Raw genomic sequence first — 18,340 nt, 5'->3', positions numbered from 1 at the left:
GTAGTATCCTATAAACTTAAGTAATCAATGATGCAATCTTAAGACAGGTATATATCCTTGGATGCCTATTTGTAACAAGGAAACCTTATTGTTCCCAAAATTGCTATTCATCTTATTTCTGTAAAATTCTGTGTATGGTGGAAAAAACTTATGTTGTTTGTTCCATTGCTCACATTTGCAAGTTTTTGTAAATGACTATTTTAAGTCTTTTTCATTTGAAATTTGATCATACTTTGAAGCCGTTATAGATAGGTGCAAAGGTGATGGATTTTCAAGTACTTATTTATTAACTGATTTAGCTTTGTGGAGCTAATGGATTCAAAGTAAGCCTTGCTTAAGAGCTACTTCTAAATTTCTGCAGCTTAAAATTTCCCAAATGAGGTCTTGCTGGCACAAATGTCTCCTTGACCTTTTACCCTTGCTTCGTATAGGAACAGCCCAACCAGAATGTCTTACCCTGACAGCATAGATTGTCTTACTGGAGCAAAACTAATCTTAGTTACAAGGGATTATATAGAGACGAACAGTTCAGACAGAACTGTTCGGACTAAAAGGTATTTTTTTCAAAATATAACTGCTTATTACACCCTACCATTCCAAAAGTAGCTAAAGCCAAGAAGGTGAAAAAATTGTTCATATGCATGATTACCTAATGTCCTGGCCTGACTACCATCCAACCAGGCAGGAAGTTACACCACTGATTTTCTATCACCAAATATATTCCATAGCTCCAGGAGAAGTCCATATGTTTCTCCTCATTATTAGGCCTGAAATTGGTAGTGTTTTAACCACAGTGTTTCCCCTTGCCTCCAAGCTGTACATCCCCGAATGGTAAAGCTTTAGTTCTAATTCTCCCAAACAATGAGGTAGAGGCAATGGAATAATACTTTAAAACAGTTGCCTTTGATTCCCTAATCACAACGGAACAATGCAAAACATTTTCTTATAGATAATTATATATTTTATATTTATATGTGTTGATTTTATATTTCACAAAGTGGATCTTACTGGAATTAATTGATAATTTGACAAATTAATTTATATTATTCCAATAAATAGATTGGAATATAAATAATCAGGATTAGAATATATATTAGAATATAAAAAGGATCAATGCAATGTTTTCGGTATAAACTTGTGATACTTTCTACATGTTATTGGTCTTCTGAATTCACATGGTAAAAAAAAAACAATGTTGTTTTCCTCTAATCTATAAGGGATTTTACTCTGCTGCTCTGTTTATTGTTTTAACTCGCTGGTCCCAAATTGTTTTTCTCCATATTTCTGAAGCATTCTTCCTGATTATACTCAAATTTTGCTGATATGATGTCTAAAAGGTATTATTCTTCTACAGGATCCATGGGTCCTAGGATCCCAGCTCCCAGTTATCCGCATCATCAGATAACTAGGGCAAAAGTTCCCACCTATGCCCATGCAACATGCCAAGAGAAAGTAATTGAAGACCCATCTCAATTTCTCATTTCTTATATTTCAGGGCCCCAATTCCTTGAAATGCAGGAATTAGCAGTGAGCAATTGGGAAATGCAAGGCAACTTAAAATGCAAGATGAAATCACAAAATGTTAAAGTACAGTAATTCAAACCTTCAATTTTCAGATGACCATGCCACATGAGTGGAAAAGACCACAAATGTCACAAGATTATTTGTAGTACCCTTCTCCTAATGGTTAATGAATGATTTTAGTCCAGTATCAGCAGGCTAAAAAATAGTTCCTGAACGATAGATCCATAATTGGTCTACCAATGCTAGGAATACTTGACATAGAGGTCAAATATAATTCAAAAAACATTAATTGAGAATATCTTTAGTGCTTCAAAACACTGGTACTTCAGTAAACTTGGCTTTGTAGTATAAAAATGTTGTCATTCTCAAACAAATGATAACCTACATTTAATCTGCTGAAAGTATATTCCTTTTCAAATAAACTTTTAAAAATCACATTTGCCAAAATAACACTTTACAAGTGATGATATTTAGTGAGGTTACTAGTCTTTCGAGTGTAGGGAGCAAGTTTCAATAGAGTTGATTTATTCACCCAGCACTAATGCCAAACAGGTTCAACCATTCATTAAAGTGTAGGAATAGTACCCCCCACCATTTGTGTTTTTCAGTAGGTGCCTTCAAAAATTTGTTAAATAGTTCAGCCTCCAATATTTCAAACCAAAACATTAGCTAATAAAGTAAATTTCATCACATAAGTACATTTTAAAAAGTCATGAATAGTTGCCTTATCATATGGTGTTTTATGTTTTCCCTATATGTCTAATATAGTAAGAAATATGACTTTAAGTCTTGAATATGGGTACTCATCAGAGATTTGACAAACATACAATCTGTCTTCTATTTCTATCATATTCCTCTACCGTAGTAAATTTTATATTTCTTCTTTTGCCAATAATTATAGGTAGTTTAAAATATTATCCCATGTAAAATAAAATAATCACACACCACTGTACAAAGCCATTTATAAAAACTGGTAGTTAGGAATACATTCTAAGCCATTTTTAAACTTTCTTGTTGACTACAGATTAATCTTCCAAATGGAGAGCAATGAAATCATGTCTAGGTGCTTCATGCCTCCAGTCTTGCAAATTGTTACTTCAGATGAATGAATTACGGAAATATAAGCTGACATCAGTTCAAGTATATGCAGAATTGAAACTCCATGGAATGTATATAAACCTTTCAAAGTACTAACAGACAGTTTAACAGAATGAGTATCAGGAAATTAAATTAATAGTAATAATAGTAAAGGAATAATAATAAAGCCATAGAATGAACGAAGAATGGAACAAGGGGCAAGTACAGCTAGAATACTTAATATACACATGTGAGAAAGAAAGTGGTAAATCGGAAATAAATCTTGTAGAAGGGGTTGGTTGAGAATGATAGAAGGAGTGACTCTGATCCCGGAACATTGGACAATTAGATGGACATTTTTGTAACACACTTTCACAACATTTTGAAATTCAGTGAAAAAACACAACAAAAAACAAAAACACACAAAAAGCACAACCAAACAGCAATCTCTATAGAGTACGATTATGACCTCTCAAAATTTTAAATAGTTAATGAAGGACAATCTTGGGAAAAGCATACAAAGCTGTTCGAAGTGAGCAATTTGGTGTAGAGGAGAAATTTTAACAGATTTAAATAGACTGTTTAAGGTTATAAATCACCTACATCTGCTGCAAATATTTTCCTCTGCGAGTTCTCTTGGTCTGAAAGGATATTCCAGTCCTGAGCCACACTTGATAGCTTGTGAAGATAGAATGGAAGAAACAAGATCAAGAACCCATTACTCCATTGGAGAAGAAACAGTCGTCTACGTTTTCTCTCATTTCTATTGACTACTTTTATTCATAAGTTTAAGTCAAGTGATTTGAATTAAATATTTTCTTCTTTGTTCTGGCAAAGTAATTGGTCAAAATAATTCACTAAATATTATTAGCCATTTTTTTCTATCATGCTGTTTTCTTGTCCAAGCGAGTCCATTAAACTTCCCGCTTGCATTTGGTTGCCACGGAAACCCAGCATCAATGTTAATGAGGACAATCTCTAATGTAAAACTTTGTCTCCAAAATACCAGTCCAAGAAGCTGTGATCACAAATATTTAGCTATACATTTTTCTTTTTTCTTTTACCTTGAAAGTCTTCTTTGTCTAAAGTGCCCTCAAAAATAAGTACTCTGCCAATTTTTGGATCAATCACTTATAACCTCAAAGATATTTTGCTAACAAGATGCTTAGAGGAAACCGAAGAATACTGCACTTTTATCTTCTCTCTTAAGACTCTCCTTAGATACCATATCAGGAACAGTGAAGTTATTCTTTGCAAAATTATTTCAATAGATTATTTTTTTCTCTTCATCTTGCATTTGCTCAACAAGATGTATGGAGAAGAATAGAGTTGAATCACCCATACCATGGATGACAGTGTCTTTTACAAAAGGACAATGCTCCTATGTCCTATTTCTCTGTCCTCCTCTTAGCTCTTGCCTGATTTCCAACTAATCACAGATTTTTAGCTTCAAGTCTAATGAAGGTGAAGGACTATAAGGCCTCCCCCATTGCTACATTGTAGGGCTAGATCTCTGGCAGGAGGTAAGTGTGAACGACGCACTCAAGGAACACACGTTGGGAGAACAGGTTTAAGCAGTTCTGGTTTATTTCTGCACAAGGGTTGGGATTTTATAGCTCCAGCTTTCCCAACCTCCTGAGTCCTTCCCAGCCAATTACTTAGCGGGGAGTTGATGATGGGCACTGCTTGGTGACAGGCATTGATTGGTCCCCCGGGGGCATGTAGGGAGCATGGACAGCTCATGGCTGGAAAGCTAGGCAGACGTGCCTGTGGGTCACGTCTCTATGAGCAGGAAGTGTGCTTCAACTGCTACTCTACTGACTCAACCAGATCTGACCGGCTCTACCCACAAATTTTGCCTTTTCTTTTAAAAGGACCATCATTATGGTGAACCATCATTGGAGGCATTTTTGCCGGGAGTGCAAGCATTTAATAATTCCTAGGAGAGTAAGCCCTACATGTGCATGGCCTCCCCAGATGACCAGAGAGGATGGCGAAAACCATTGTAACTTTTTAAGCACATCTTCTAAAAAGGAGACAGCGGGAATAAGCTGAATGGTGGTCTGGTTTAGGTGGGTAACATCATGCAGCAGGATTTGGTTGAAGTTTAAGTACTTAAGGAACTTAGGGCCTTTGAGGTCGTTACTAAGTTCAGTGAAATTGGGTGCGGGAGTGGTAAGCTGACAGACAGAATTAGTCATAGCATTACATAGTCCTCCTTGTTGTAATCAAAGAAACGTAATCTGTTCTTGGAGCAAGTCTATTTGTTGTTGGAGCACAAGGAGGCCTCCCTTAAGATGATTGGCAACTTGTAAATGTTATAATTCTATGGATGACAGTTGAGGGATGAGCTGGTTTATCTGTTGCACGGTGGACACGCTTTGGGACAGCAATACAGCGGCGGTGGTAGCTGAAGCCACTGTAGCGATGATTGCGGACCCGATTGCAAGGATCAATCCTACTGCTCTTTTAGTGCGCGGATGAATCAATTGAACCTGGGAAAACTGAGAGTCATTAGTAGCCAGAACAATAAATGGGGGAACACGTACCAAACCTGCAAAAGGATATGAGTCATTGGGTTGCCAGTGATTGCTGAGAGTGCAAGTAGCGGAGGAGTTGTCTCCTAGACAAAAAAAGAACGGGGCTCTAACCACTACCATTCCTGACACCTGGTCATATCCAGATCAGTTACAGCGACGAATATTGGCCAATAGGAAAGGGGACAAAATGCGGCAGGAATGTGATGATCAAACGATTGGCATGGGGGGTCCTAGGTCTCCCAATCATCCTCCTGAAGAGTCATAAAACTCCTTTAGATTTTGAGGTTTGGGATCCTTTTCAGATTGGTTGTATATAGCTGGGTCTCTACCCTTAAAAGAGTTTTAAAAGAGAAACTATGAAGATGAAGCAGTGGGTGAGGCTTCAATAGCCAAGAAGCTGTGTTTAATTGGAAATCAGGAAAGAGTTGAGAGGAGGACATAGAAGTAGGACACAGAAGCGTTGTCCTTTTGTAACAGACCTGTCTTCCAAGGTATGGGTGATTTACCTCTATTCTTCTCCATACATCTTGGTGAGCAAATGCAAGAACAAGAGAAAAATAATATATTGAAATAATTTTGCAAAGAAAAACTTCACTGTTCCTGATATGTTATCTAAGGTGAGTCTTAAGTGAGAAGATAAAAATGGAGTATTTTTTGGTTTCCTCTATGCATCTTGTTAGCAAAATATATCCTTGAGGTTAGAATTGATTGAAACAAAAAGTGATGGAGCACCTATTTTTCTGGGCAATTTAGACACAAGAAGACTTTCAAGGTAAAGGAAAAAGAAAAAAGTAAGCCAAGTATTTGTAATCACAGTTTCTTGGACTGGTTTTCTGGAGACAATTTTTACATTAGATTTGTCCTCATTAACATAGATGTTGTTTCATGGCAACCAAATACAAGAGGAAAGTTTAATGGACTCGCTTAGTCAATTAAACAGCATAATCAAAAAAATGGCAAATAACTTTTAGTGAATTATTTGACCAATTACTTTCCCAGAATAAAGAAGGAAAATGTAATTCAAAATGAATTGACCTAAAAGTATGAATAAAATGTAGTGAAGAGGGATGAGAGGAAAAAATAAAGGATTGTTTTCTCTACAGTGGAGTAATGGGTTCTTCATTTTGTTTCTTCCATTCCATTTTTCCAAGCTATCAATTGTGGCTCAGGACTGGAGTATCAAGTTCAGACAAAGAGAACTCATAGAAGAAAGATAATATTTGCAGCAGATATATGTGATTTATAACCTTAGATAATCTATTTAAATCTGTTCAGAATCCTCCTCTACGCCAAACTGCCCTCTTTGAACATCTTTGTTTGCTTTTACTAAGACTTCTCTCCATTAACTGCTTAAAATTTTTGAGAGGTCATATTCATACTCCCTACAGATTGCTGTTTGGTTATGATTTTTATGTGTTTTTGTGTTTTTTTAACTGAATTTCCAAAGGTTGTGAAAGTGTCTTAAAATTAAATATGTCCACCTAATTATCCATTGCTCCTGGATCACAGTGACACCTTCTATCATTCTCAACCACCACATTCTCCAAGATTTATTTCCGATTTACCACTTCCTTTCTCAAATGTGTACATTGAGTATTCTAGCTGTACTTGCCCCTTGTTCCATTTTTCATTCATTCTATGTCTTTACTATTATGGCTCTCTGGTTTCAACTTCCTGATAGTCATTCTGTTAAACTGTCTGTTAATATTTGAAAGGTTTATATACATTCCATGGAGTTTCAGTCCTGCACATACTTGAACTGATGTCAGCTTATATTTCCATAATTCATTCATCTGCAATAACAATTTGCAAGACTGGAGACTTGAAACACCTAGACATGATTATATTCTCATCCATTTGAAAATTAATCTTTAGTCAACAAGAAAGTTTAAAAATGGCTTTGAATGTATTCTTAACTACCAGTTTTTATAAATGGTTTTGTACAATGATGTGTGATTATTTTATATTACATGGAATAAAACTTTCTACTACCTATAAGTTTTGGAAAAAGAAGAAAAGTAACATATACTACTTTAGAAGAATATGATAGAAATAGAAGATAGATTTTGTCACATCTCAGATGAGTACCCATATTCAAGACTTAAAGACATATTTCTTACTGTGTTAGACAGAGAGAAAACAAAACAGCATATGATAAGACAAGTATTTGTGACTTTTTAAAATGCCCGTTATTAAGTGATGAAATTTACTTTATTAGCTAATGTTTAAGGTTGAAATATGGGAGGCTGATCTATTAAACAAATTTCTGGAAGGCACCTACTGAGCAACACAAATGGTGCGTGGTATTACTTTTAGACTTTAATGAATGGTTGAACCTGTCTGACATTAGTGCTGGGTAAATGAATCAACTCTATTGTAACTTGCTCCCTACACTTGAAAAACTTGTAGTGTCACTAAGTGTCATCTACTTATCAAATGTTATTTTGGTAAGTGTGATTTCAAAAAGTTTATTTGAAAAGGAATACACTTTCAGGAGATTAAATGTAGGTTGGTTTGAGAATGACAACATTTTTATACCACAGAACCAAGTTGTACTAAAGTACCAGTGTTTTGAAGCACAAACGATCTTCTCAATTAATGTTTTGCTGAATTAACTTTAACCTTTAAGTCATTTTCCTGACCATGGTAGATCAATCAAGGATCTATCCTTCCAGGAACTATTTTTTGGGCCCACTTATGCTGGACTGAAATATTACATTAGTCATTAGGGGAGGGGTATTAAAAATAATCTTGTGACACTTTCTGATTTGTTCACTTATATGGGCTGGTCATCTGTCAATTCAGGTTGAAATACAGTAATTTCTCTCGATTTTGTGACTTCATCTTTCATTTTAAGTTGCCTTACATTACACAATTGCTTGCTGCTAATTCTTGTTTCTCAAGGAATTGGAGCCCTGAAATATAATAAATGAGAAATTGAGATGGATTTTCAGTTACTGTCTTCTGGCATGTTGCGTAGGCCTAGGTGAGAAGTATTGCCCCTGTTATCTGATGATGCAGGTAACTCAGCCATAAGATATTAGGACCCATGGGTCTATAGAAGAATAATGTCTTTTAGATATCATATTAGCAAAATTGGAGTATAATATGTAGGAGGAATGCATCAGAAATATGGAGAAAAACAGTTTGGGACCAGTGAGTTAAAACAATAAACAGAGCATCAGAGTAAAATCTCTTATAGATTAGAGGAAAACAACATTGATTTTTAACAATGTGAATTCAGAAGACCATGAACACTTAGAAGGTATCACAAGTTTATACCGAAGACATTGCATTGATACTTTTTATATTCTAATATATATTCTAAACCTAATTATTTACATTCCAATTCTATTTATTGGAATAAATAAATATCAATTTATTTGTCAAATTATCAATTGATTCTAGCAAGTTTCACTGTGTGAAATATAAAATCAGCACATATAAATATAAAATATATAACTATATATAATATAATAAAATGGCACATGTTTTGTATTGTTCTGTTTTGGTTAGGGTATCCAAAGCAACTCTACTTTAAAGTATTTTTCCATTATCTCTACCTCAGTGTTTGATAGAGTTAGATTTAAACCTTTACCTTTTGTAGATTTACAGATTGGAGGCAAGAGGAAACATTACCAATTTAAGGCCTAATAACAAGGAGAAACATATGGACTTCTCCTAGAGCTATGAAAATATTTGGTGATAGAAAGGCAGTAGTCTAAGTTCCTGCCTGGTTGGAAGGTAGACAAGCCAGGACATTAGGTAATCATGCATATGAACAATTTTTTCACCTTCTTGGCTTTAGCTACTTTTGAAATGGTAGGTATAATAAACCATTATATTTTGATTAAAAAAAACCTTCTAGTCTGAAAAGTTCTGTCTGAAATATTCATTTTTCTATGATCCCTTGGAACTAAGATTTATTTTGTTCAAGTAAGACAATTTACGCCATCAGGGTAAGATATTCTGTTTGGTCTGATCCTACATGGAAGAAGGGTAAAGAATCAGGTAGACATTTGTGCCAATGAGACCGCATTTGGGAAAATTTCAGCTGCAGAAGTTTAGAAGTAGCTCTTAAGCAAGGCTTACTTTGAATCCGTTAGCTACACAGAGCAAACTCAGTTGAATAAATATGTATTTGAAAAAGCCATCCCCTTTGGACCTAGCTAAAAATGCTTCAAAGTATGATTAAACTAAAATGAAAAAGATTTAAAATAGTCATTGACAAAAAAAATTACAAATGTGAGCTATCAACTGAACAATATAATTATTTTCCATTATACACAGAATTTTAGGGAAATAAGATCAGTAGCATTGTTAGAAACAATAAGGTTTCCTTGTTACAAACAGGCACCCAAGGATATAATCCTGTATAAATATTGCATCATTAACTACCTAAATTTAGAGGACATTACATGCTTCAGCAGCACATGAACCCAAATTACACCAATACAGAGATTAACATGGCAATTGCAAAGGATGATATGAAAATCTGTGAATTATTCCAGATTTTTCATTCTTCAGATGCAAGAAATGAAAAACAATTATTAAAAAGTTGATTACAAAATTACTAGTGTAACAATACATGTAATCCATATAAATAAAAGTTAGTTTGACATCAGTGTATTAAATCTTCACCTTAGAAAGGCCTTTACATAGCATAATCGTTATAAAACTTTTAAAATTAGACAACATTGTCATTTTATTCCAAAGAAATATACTATAAGGACCTAGTAAAAAAGGAATCTTAAACTGTTTTGGTATGGAATGCAATCTGAAAGGACACATTTATTAATGAACCTATATATTATAAAACAATGTAGAATTCAAAGTCTTATATCTAGGAAAGAATAAAATAGATTATGGGCATTATACAAACAGAATACAGAATATTTTAAGGTATAATTTTTCACATAAGCACCAGAAATATCTTTAGTTTCTTTAGTACTCATTTCAACAGATAAATTAAAATTATTTCTGAATACAAAAAAGCAAAAACTCGAGGGGGTCCAAGATGGTGACGGGGAACTAGGAGAACGCCACAGCTCTCCCCAACCAAAAAGAGAGTTTGAGTTCCAATGTTTAATCGCCCCAAGAGACCGACAACAACAACAAAAATCAACATCCAGAGAAAAACAGGAGTTGAAAAGAAGAATTTCACAACAGAGGAGCTTGAAGACGCCTTCCCCAACGTCTATTGGCCACTTAGCAGCGTGCTAAGCCATGGCCAGCCTGGCCTGGTGGGAGCTACCGGTGGCCCAGATACACAGGGAGTTGTCTGCAGATCACCGGCAACAAAGACCCCTGAGGTATCAGTGTCAGACCGGCTGATCCTGACGAATGAAGAAACCTCCGAGCAGGGAACTTACACAAAGATCCCACCCCTTCCCCTCACTCTCCATTGGAGCAGAGAGGCTCCATCCCACCAAAGCCACTCAGCCCCATGGCAGGAACCTCAGAGATACATGAGATGCCCACAGAACACCAGAGCAGAAGAACTGAAAGGAAGTGGTGCTGATCCAGAGAGCACAAACAGAGACAAACCCCAGCAATCAGAACCTGAACAGAGTCCCCTCCCCACCCCTCGGGTGAAGGTCAGAGGCCAATCCCGTGGAGCGGACCCAAACAGTGTCAATGGAGGCAGTGACAGAAAAGAAACACACAGAGCCACCACCTCTCAGCCTAGCCCACAACCACCTCAATTGAACTCTGACTGCAATGGCAACCAACAACAACCTACATCACACGGAAACAAATAGCTCCAGGGTGAGTACCCCACAGGGGACAGTGTATTCCTCAAGGGAGACCAGAGCTGGTGGGAATCCCCAGACGCCCTACCCCAGAACCTGCACCACAGGACACACTAAAACTAGAAACTGTTCAAGAGCTCCACCAGCCCATGAATCAGACTCAGCTGGCCAGGCTAGAATAAGAGAGACCCTGGAAGGAAGCTTAAAAGCCCAAGCCTGGTACAGCGCCACTGGGTCAAGAAACCAACGGTGGAAGAAATTTGAACTGTGTACTCCAAGCTGCGTAATCTAGGTGGGATACACAGCAGCACAGGTCCAACAGGTGTGCCCAGGCTGGGGTCTGGGACCAGGCCTGGGGATCTGGTGCCTGAGCAACATAACCAACTCCTCCCAACTGAAATCAGAAGCTGAGCATACGCCTCAGTAGAGGGGAGAAAAACAGGGAACTACACTCCTGGTAATCATGCCTGTGACAGCAAAAGATGCGGGGGATTCAGGACAAGAGAAGCCCAAACTCCACAAGAACCTGACCCATGTATTCTAGGCTAAGAATTGAACAACACAGGCCTCCAGCACCCGATAATAGTCAGGAGCTCAGACTGGTAAGGTCCTCAACAGTACAGTGCTCGTCTTAGGTGCAAGAGGCCCCGGATCTGATTCTTCAGCAAAACATAAGCTGAAAGGGCCAGATGTGGTGCTATGGGTCAAATGGTAGGGTGCCAGCCTTGAGTTGAAGAGCTGAGGGACAGCACCCAAGACCAGAGTTCAAGCCCACAAATAGCCAAAAAAGTAAAACAAAACAAAACATCAGGAGACCATAGCAGACTCCAGCATCTGGGAGAATACATCCAGCACATCCAAACTAGCCAAGAGCACCTGTAGGAACAAACAGGAGCAGTCTAGGTTGCTCAACCCCTCTAACGGCGGGAACCGCCAGTGATCTACAGCAGAGAGCTGAGAATCCTGTGTGGGTCAGACCAGCAGCTGGAGGTCGGCCCCCAACAGAACCGAGATCAGGTACAGACTCCCTCTACCAGCACAGAAACAGTAACCAAGCAAAGACAGACACCTATTGACCAAAACAAAATTTCAGATTAGTCTGCAATAATCCCTGAATAACCATGAGAAAATCACAGAGAAATATTATAAGGTTTATCAACAGCTAGGATAGCAAGCTATCTCTAAAAGCCAGCAGCAACCCAGGGGAGAGCCCCACTGGGAACAAAGCAGGAATGGAAGACAAACACTACATCCAAGACATGCTGGAGGCAATGACTCAAGAAATAAAGTGAGAAATAGACCAGAATTTGAAGAACACCAGGTCAAAATACCAAAAGAGATGCAGGACATCGAACAGGAGATGCATGCAAAAATAGAGGTAGCACACACCTCACTAAGCCATGAGATAAGTGACAAAATAGAGGCAGTACACACCTCATTAAGAGGTGAGATTAGTATTTTGAAAACCAACATTGAATCCATTTAAATCAACAATGAGTCCATTTCCTCCATGCAAAACACAATGGAAGCCACAGTTAACAGAGTGAACAAAATGGAATTCAGAAGACAGAATACATCAACTGGAACAAAAAATGACAGATATGGAAAATTCACTTAAATTATACCAAAGGGAAATTCAAGGGCAAGCAGATAGTGCCAAGAAAATTAACCTTCATATACGAAGGTGAGGAATATCAAAGCAAGGGAATGCAACACCTATTCCACAAGATAATCAGTGAAAATTTTCCCCATCTCAAAAAAGAACATCTTACCTACCTAACAGAAGCATATAGAACACCTAACAAGCAGGATCCCAGGAGAAACACTTCTAGAAACATTATAGAATAAATGATAGATCTGAATGATAAGGAAACAATCTTGCATGCAGCAAAAATGAAGAAGGACTATACTACTATAGGAAAAATATTAGAATCACTACAGATCTCTCCACACAAACACTGAATGCAAGAAAGGCCTGGGAAAGTACCACATGAGCCCTGAGAGCCAATAACTGCCAACCCATACTGATATACTCAGAAAAGCTAGCATTCACATGCGATGGAGAACTGAAAATTTTTAATAGCAAAGAAAAACTAAATTAATACATAAACATTAAGCCAGCGTTACAAAGACTACTAAGAGGTGGAACACAACCTGAGAAAAGCAACCAGAAACAGAGACCTGCACCCAGACAGGCATTAATAGAAGTCTATCTGAGCAAGGACAGAAGAAAGGAAAGAAGAAAAACAGTGACCATAATGCATCTCTCTATACTATCTCTTAAGATTAACGGGCTTACTTCACCAATCAAAAGAAAAAGAACTGCAGTTTGGATCCTAAAACATGACCCATCCATCTGTTGCCTTCAGGAGACCCACTTCTAAGCCAAACATGCAAACAAACTCAGAGTGAAGGGTTAGAAAAGGATCTACCAATCAAATGCCCCTAGTAAGAGAGCAGTCGTAGCAATCCTTATATCTGACAAAATAAACTTGTCATTAAAATCATTACAATGTCAAACCATCCCTGCATCTCTGGGATGAAGCCTACCTGGTCATAGTGTATGATTTTTTTAATGTGTTTCTGGATTCTTTTAGCTAGAATCTTAAGGATCTTTGCACCTGTGTTCACCAAGGAAATTGGCCTGTAATTCTCCTTTTTGGTTGGGTCTTTGCCTGGTTTGGGGAAGAGTGTGATATAGAATGAGTTTGGGATAGCTCCCTCCTTCTCTGTTTCTCTGAAGAGCTTGAGGAGTGTGGGTATTAGTTCTTCTTTAAAGGTCTTATAGAATTTTGCTATGAATCTATCTGGTCCTGGGCTTTTTTGGTTGGAAGACTTTTGATAGCTTCCTGTATCTCGTGGTAGGATATTGGCTTATTTAACTGGTTTATTCTTTGCTCAGTTTGGGCAACTTGGATTTCTCTAAAAATGCATCAATATCTGCCAGGTTTTCTTCCTTTAGAGATTATAACTTTTGAAAATAGTCCATTAGGATTGTTTGTATATCTTGGGTACGTGTTATGATTTTTCCCGTGGCATCCCTAATCCTGTTACAATGGCTTTCCTCTCTTCCTTTTTTAATTAATCTTGCAAATGGGCCATCAATTTTGTTTATTTTTTCAAAGAACCAGCTTTTTGTTTGGTTAATTTTGGCTGTAATTTTTTTATTTTCTAATTGGTTAATCTCTGCTCTTAATTTGGTTATCTGGCTCCGTCTAGTAACTTTAGGTTCCATTTTTTCTTGTTTTTCTAGCTGTTTTAATTGCAACATGAGATTATTTACTTGGTCTGTCTCCATTTTCTTGATGTGGGCAATGAGGGCAATAAATTTGCCCCTCAGGACTGCTTTTGCTGTGTCCTACAAGTTTCTTTGTGAGATTTTTTTTCATTTTCATTGAGTTGTAGGAAAAGTTTTATTTCTTCTCTGATCTCTTCCATTACCCAGGCATTTGCTATGGAGTGTGCTGTTCAACTTGCATGTATTAGAGAAATTTCTGCGGTATGCTTTGTTATTGAGAACTGGCTTGATTCCACTATGGTGAGATAGGATCCAGGGGATTATGTCTTCCCTTTGTATTTGCTTAAGTTCCTTGCATGAACTATGATATGGTCTATTTTGGAGAAAGTTCCATGAGCTGCTGAAAAGAATGTGTACTGTGTTGTTTTACAGTGAAATACTCGGTAGATGTCAGTTAATTCCTCTTGAAGTATGGCCTCACTTAATTTGGTAGCTTCTTTGCCGATCCTCTGGTTGGTAGGCCTGTCCTTTGGTGAGAGCAGTGTGTTGAAGTCTCCTAGTATTATCGTATTGGGATCTATTTTATTCTGTAAGTCAATAAATATAATCCAACCCATCAATAGAGCCAAAGTCAAGAATCACATGATTTTCACCACAGATGCAGAAAAGGCCTTTAATAAAATTCAACATTCATTCATGCTAAAGGCTCTGGAGAAAACAGAAATAGCAGGAACATTTCTTAAAACAATAAAACCATTTATGACAGACCAATAGACAATATTATACTTAATGGGGAAAAGCTACAACCAATTCTCCTAAAATCAGGAAGAAGGCAAGGATGCCAACTGTCTCCACTGCTCTTCAATATAGTCCTGGAACCCTTAGCCAGGTCAGTAAGGCAAGAAAAATACATGAAAGGGATCCGCATAGGGAAAGAAGAGGTTAAACTATTCCTTTTTTCAGACAACATGATACTATACTTTCATGATCCCAAAAATTCCATCCCCAAACTCTTAGAAATCATAAATCACTTCGGCAACGTAGCAGGATACAAAATAAACCCACAAAAATCAGCTGCCTTCCTGTATACTGACAATGTACAAGAAGAGAGAGAAATAAAGGGAGTAACCCTATTCACAATAACCTCCCCAAAAATACAATATTTTGGAATTAACCTAACCAAAGATGTAAAAGAACTATGTAATGAAGACTATAAAACGATAAAGAAAGAAATTTCAGAAGACACTAGGAAATATAAAGACCTCCCATGCTCTTGGATAGGCCAACTTAATATAGTGAAGATGGCAATATTGCCAAACTTAATATACAAATTCAATGCAATTCCTATTAAAATCCTAATGACTTACATCACTAAAATACAGAAAACTGTCCAAAAATTCATATGGATCAAAAAAAGACCTAGAATAGCCAAACCAATTCTAGGGAACAAAGACAAAATGGGAGGGATATCCATGCTGCACTTCAAACTATACTACAGAGCTATAATAATAAAGACAGCATGGTACTAGCACAAAAACAGATCAGAAGACCAATGGAACAGAATAGAAGATCCAGAAATAAATCACAGGCCTACAGCCAGCTGATATTAGACAAAGGAGCCCAAGACATACAATGGAAGAAACACAGCCTCTTCAACCACTAGTGCTGGGAAAATTGGGCTGCCACATGCAGAAAACTAAAAATGGACCCCAGGCTATCACCATGCACCAATATCAACTCAAAATAGATTAAAGATATTAACATTAAAACTGAATCTCTGAAACTACTCCTGGACGGAGTAGGAGAGACACTTGAACTAATAGGCACAGAGTCCCAGGATCACAACAAATTGGAGAGAGACTCAACAAATGGGACTACTTTAAAATAAAAAGCTCCTGCACAGCTAAATCTATTGCAACCAAGATAGAAAGACAAATAACTAATTGGGAAAAAATATTTACCAGCAATATATCAGACAAAGAGTTAACATCCAGTATATACAGGGAACTCAAGAAACCAATCCCTCCTAAACCTAACAAATCAATTACTAAATGGGCAAGGGAGGTAAAGAGGGACTTCTCAGAGGAAGAAATAAAAATGGTAAAGAAACACATGAGGAAATGTTCATCATCCCTGGTGGTGAAGGAAATGCAAATAAACACAACCATGAGATACCACCTTACCCCAGTCAGAATGTCACACATCCACAAATCAGCCAACAACAATTGCTGGAGGGGATATGGAGAAAGAGGAACCCCATTACACTGCTGGTGGGAATGTACACTTATACAACCACTTTGGAAAGCACTCTGGAAGGTCCTTAGAAAGATAAAGATTGATCTCCCTTATAACCCAGTCATACCACTTTCAGGCATCTACCTGAACAACAGGAACCAATATACAATGACACGTGCACCTTAATGTTTATTGCAGCACTGTTCACAGTAGCTAGGATATGGAAACAACCCAGATGCCCCACCACAGATGAATGTATCCAAAAATTGTGGTATCTACAAACAATGGAATATTATGCAGCCATTAGAAATGACAAAATAATGGCATTTGCAGGGAAATGGATGGAGCTAGTGTACTTGTGTTAGTGTTAGTATTGACATATAATTTGGATTAACATTAGGGTCAGTATTTTGTTCTGAGTATGTATAGTGTTATGAATAGGAAAGTTTTTAGTGTAATATTCAGTTTTCACTAACAAGTGGAAGCAAAAATATGAGATTGAACAGTAACTCGACCATTATCATTATATTTATTTCTCAGTGATCATTCTTGTAATGATTAATGAGAGTTTTCCAGCCAGGTTTAGGTTGAGAGTTAGAGTTAATTAATGGACTAGATGGTAAGTAAATCTGATATTGTTTTAGGGCACAGGGGTTCAGGAAAAGGTAGGATCATTGGAAACTACAGTATTTTTCCTGATAAGAGAATGTGAGGACAAATAATATAATGGTTCATGTTAGGGAACAAGATAACTTCAGAGGAAGAGTCAGAAAATTTGTGGGAATTAGGGCAAACAAACTCATTTCCAGAGTGCAAACTGGAGTATTCATTAGAATGAATAAAAACTAGAGTATTTTTCTTAAACATTTGAATTGGACTATCATTAGTATGAAAGTTAGGTTTCAGTTCCAGCTGGGCTTAGTGTTAGCACTGGGGAAATGGAAAGTTTAGGGTCCAACTGAAAGTAAATCTTTGAATAACAAGTCTAGTTAGAATTAGGATGAATGTGAAATAAGAAACTGCTAATAATATTAATATTAGGGTATGGTTAGTGTGAGCTTAGCCTCAATATTCCAGTTAGGGTTAGGGTTACAAAAATGGCAAGATAATGAGTAAAACTACAAAGCATTTTTAGAAGGATGAGTTAAATCAAAGTTAGGATGAATAAAAACTAATGTATTTTTATGACCTTTAGAATCCAAAGGCTATTAGTTCTAGGGCTAGGGTTGCGTTTTTAGTTCAGGTTACGCTAAGGCTTAGGGAAGGGTAAGCTTTCAGGTAAAACTGAGTTTTCTGCTAACACTTTCAAGTAAAATAAGTGTGAAATTTAACAAAAACTACAGAGTTTTCTTAATTTTCTTATTCAGGGTTCAATAGGGTTAAATTTAGAGTTAGGTTTCTAGTAAGGTTTAGATATATAGTTAGGGTTAAGAACTAGAGTAGATTTTAAGTAAACCTGAAACTTCTTTTTGGAGATAGAGGAGTTCAGTAAAAGTTAAGATCAGTGGAAACTACAGAAGTTTTCATGATATGAAGATTTGAGATTAATGATTCATAATAGGGAATGATTTCAGAGTCCAAGTCAGGAAATCTGTAGTATTTGGAGCAAAGTGCAAATCATTTCAAAGACAATGATTATCTGTTAGGATATATTTTCCATTAATTTTAATATTGGGTTACTATTATCATCAGGGTTACTCTTAGGGTTCTGTCCAATATTTGAGTTAGGATTAGGGAAAAGGAAGATTGAGAACTTGAGTGACTTACTTCCCCTTTGTATGTATATGCATACAAAGGTTCTGCCTCTGAGCTTTTTGCTGTAGGCTAGCATTCTACCACTTGAACCATGAGTCCACTTCCAGCTTTCTTTGGCAGTGAGTTGGAGATATGAAATTCACAGACATTCCAATCTAAGCTGACATTGAACTGAGATCCCCAGATCTCTGCCTTCTGATTAAAGGTAGGATTAAAGG

At 37.0% G+C, this 18,340-nt stretch overlaps 1 pseudogene; it reads left to right on the top strand.

Annotated features, from left to right (window-relative positions):
* Positions 1–9,559: 9,559 nt before the first annotated feature.
* LOC138829793 (U6 spliceosomal RNA) lies at positions 9,560–9,658 on the top strand (annotated as a pseudogene).
* The last annotated feature ends 8,682 nt before the right edge of the window (positions 9,659–18,340 follow it).

This window comes from Dipodomys merriami, unplaced genomic scaffold (genome assembly GCF_024711535.1).
Source record: "Dipodomys merriami isolate MVZ:Mamm:240054 unplaced genomic scaffold, mDipMer1.0.p SCAF_1765, whole genome shotgun sequence".
Taxonomy (NCBI): Eukaryota; Metazoa; Chordata; class Mammalia; order Rodentia; family Heteromyidae; genus Dipodomys; species Dipodomys merriami.
This window is presented reverse-complemented; position numbering and strand designations above follow the sequence as displayed.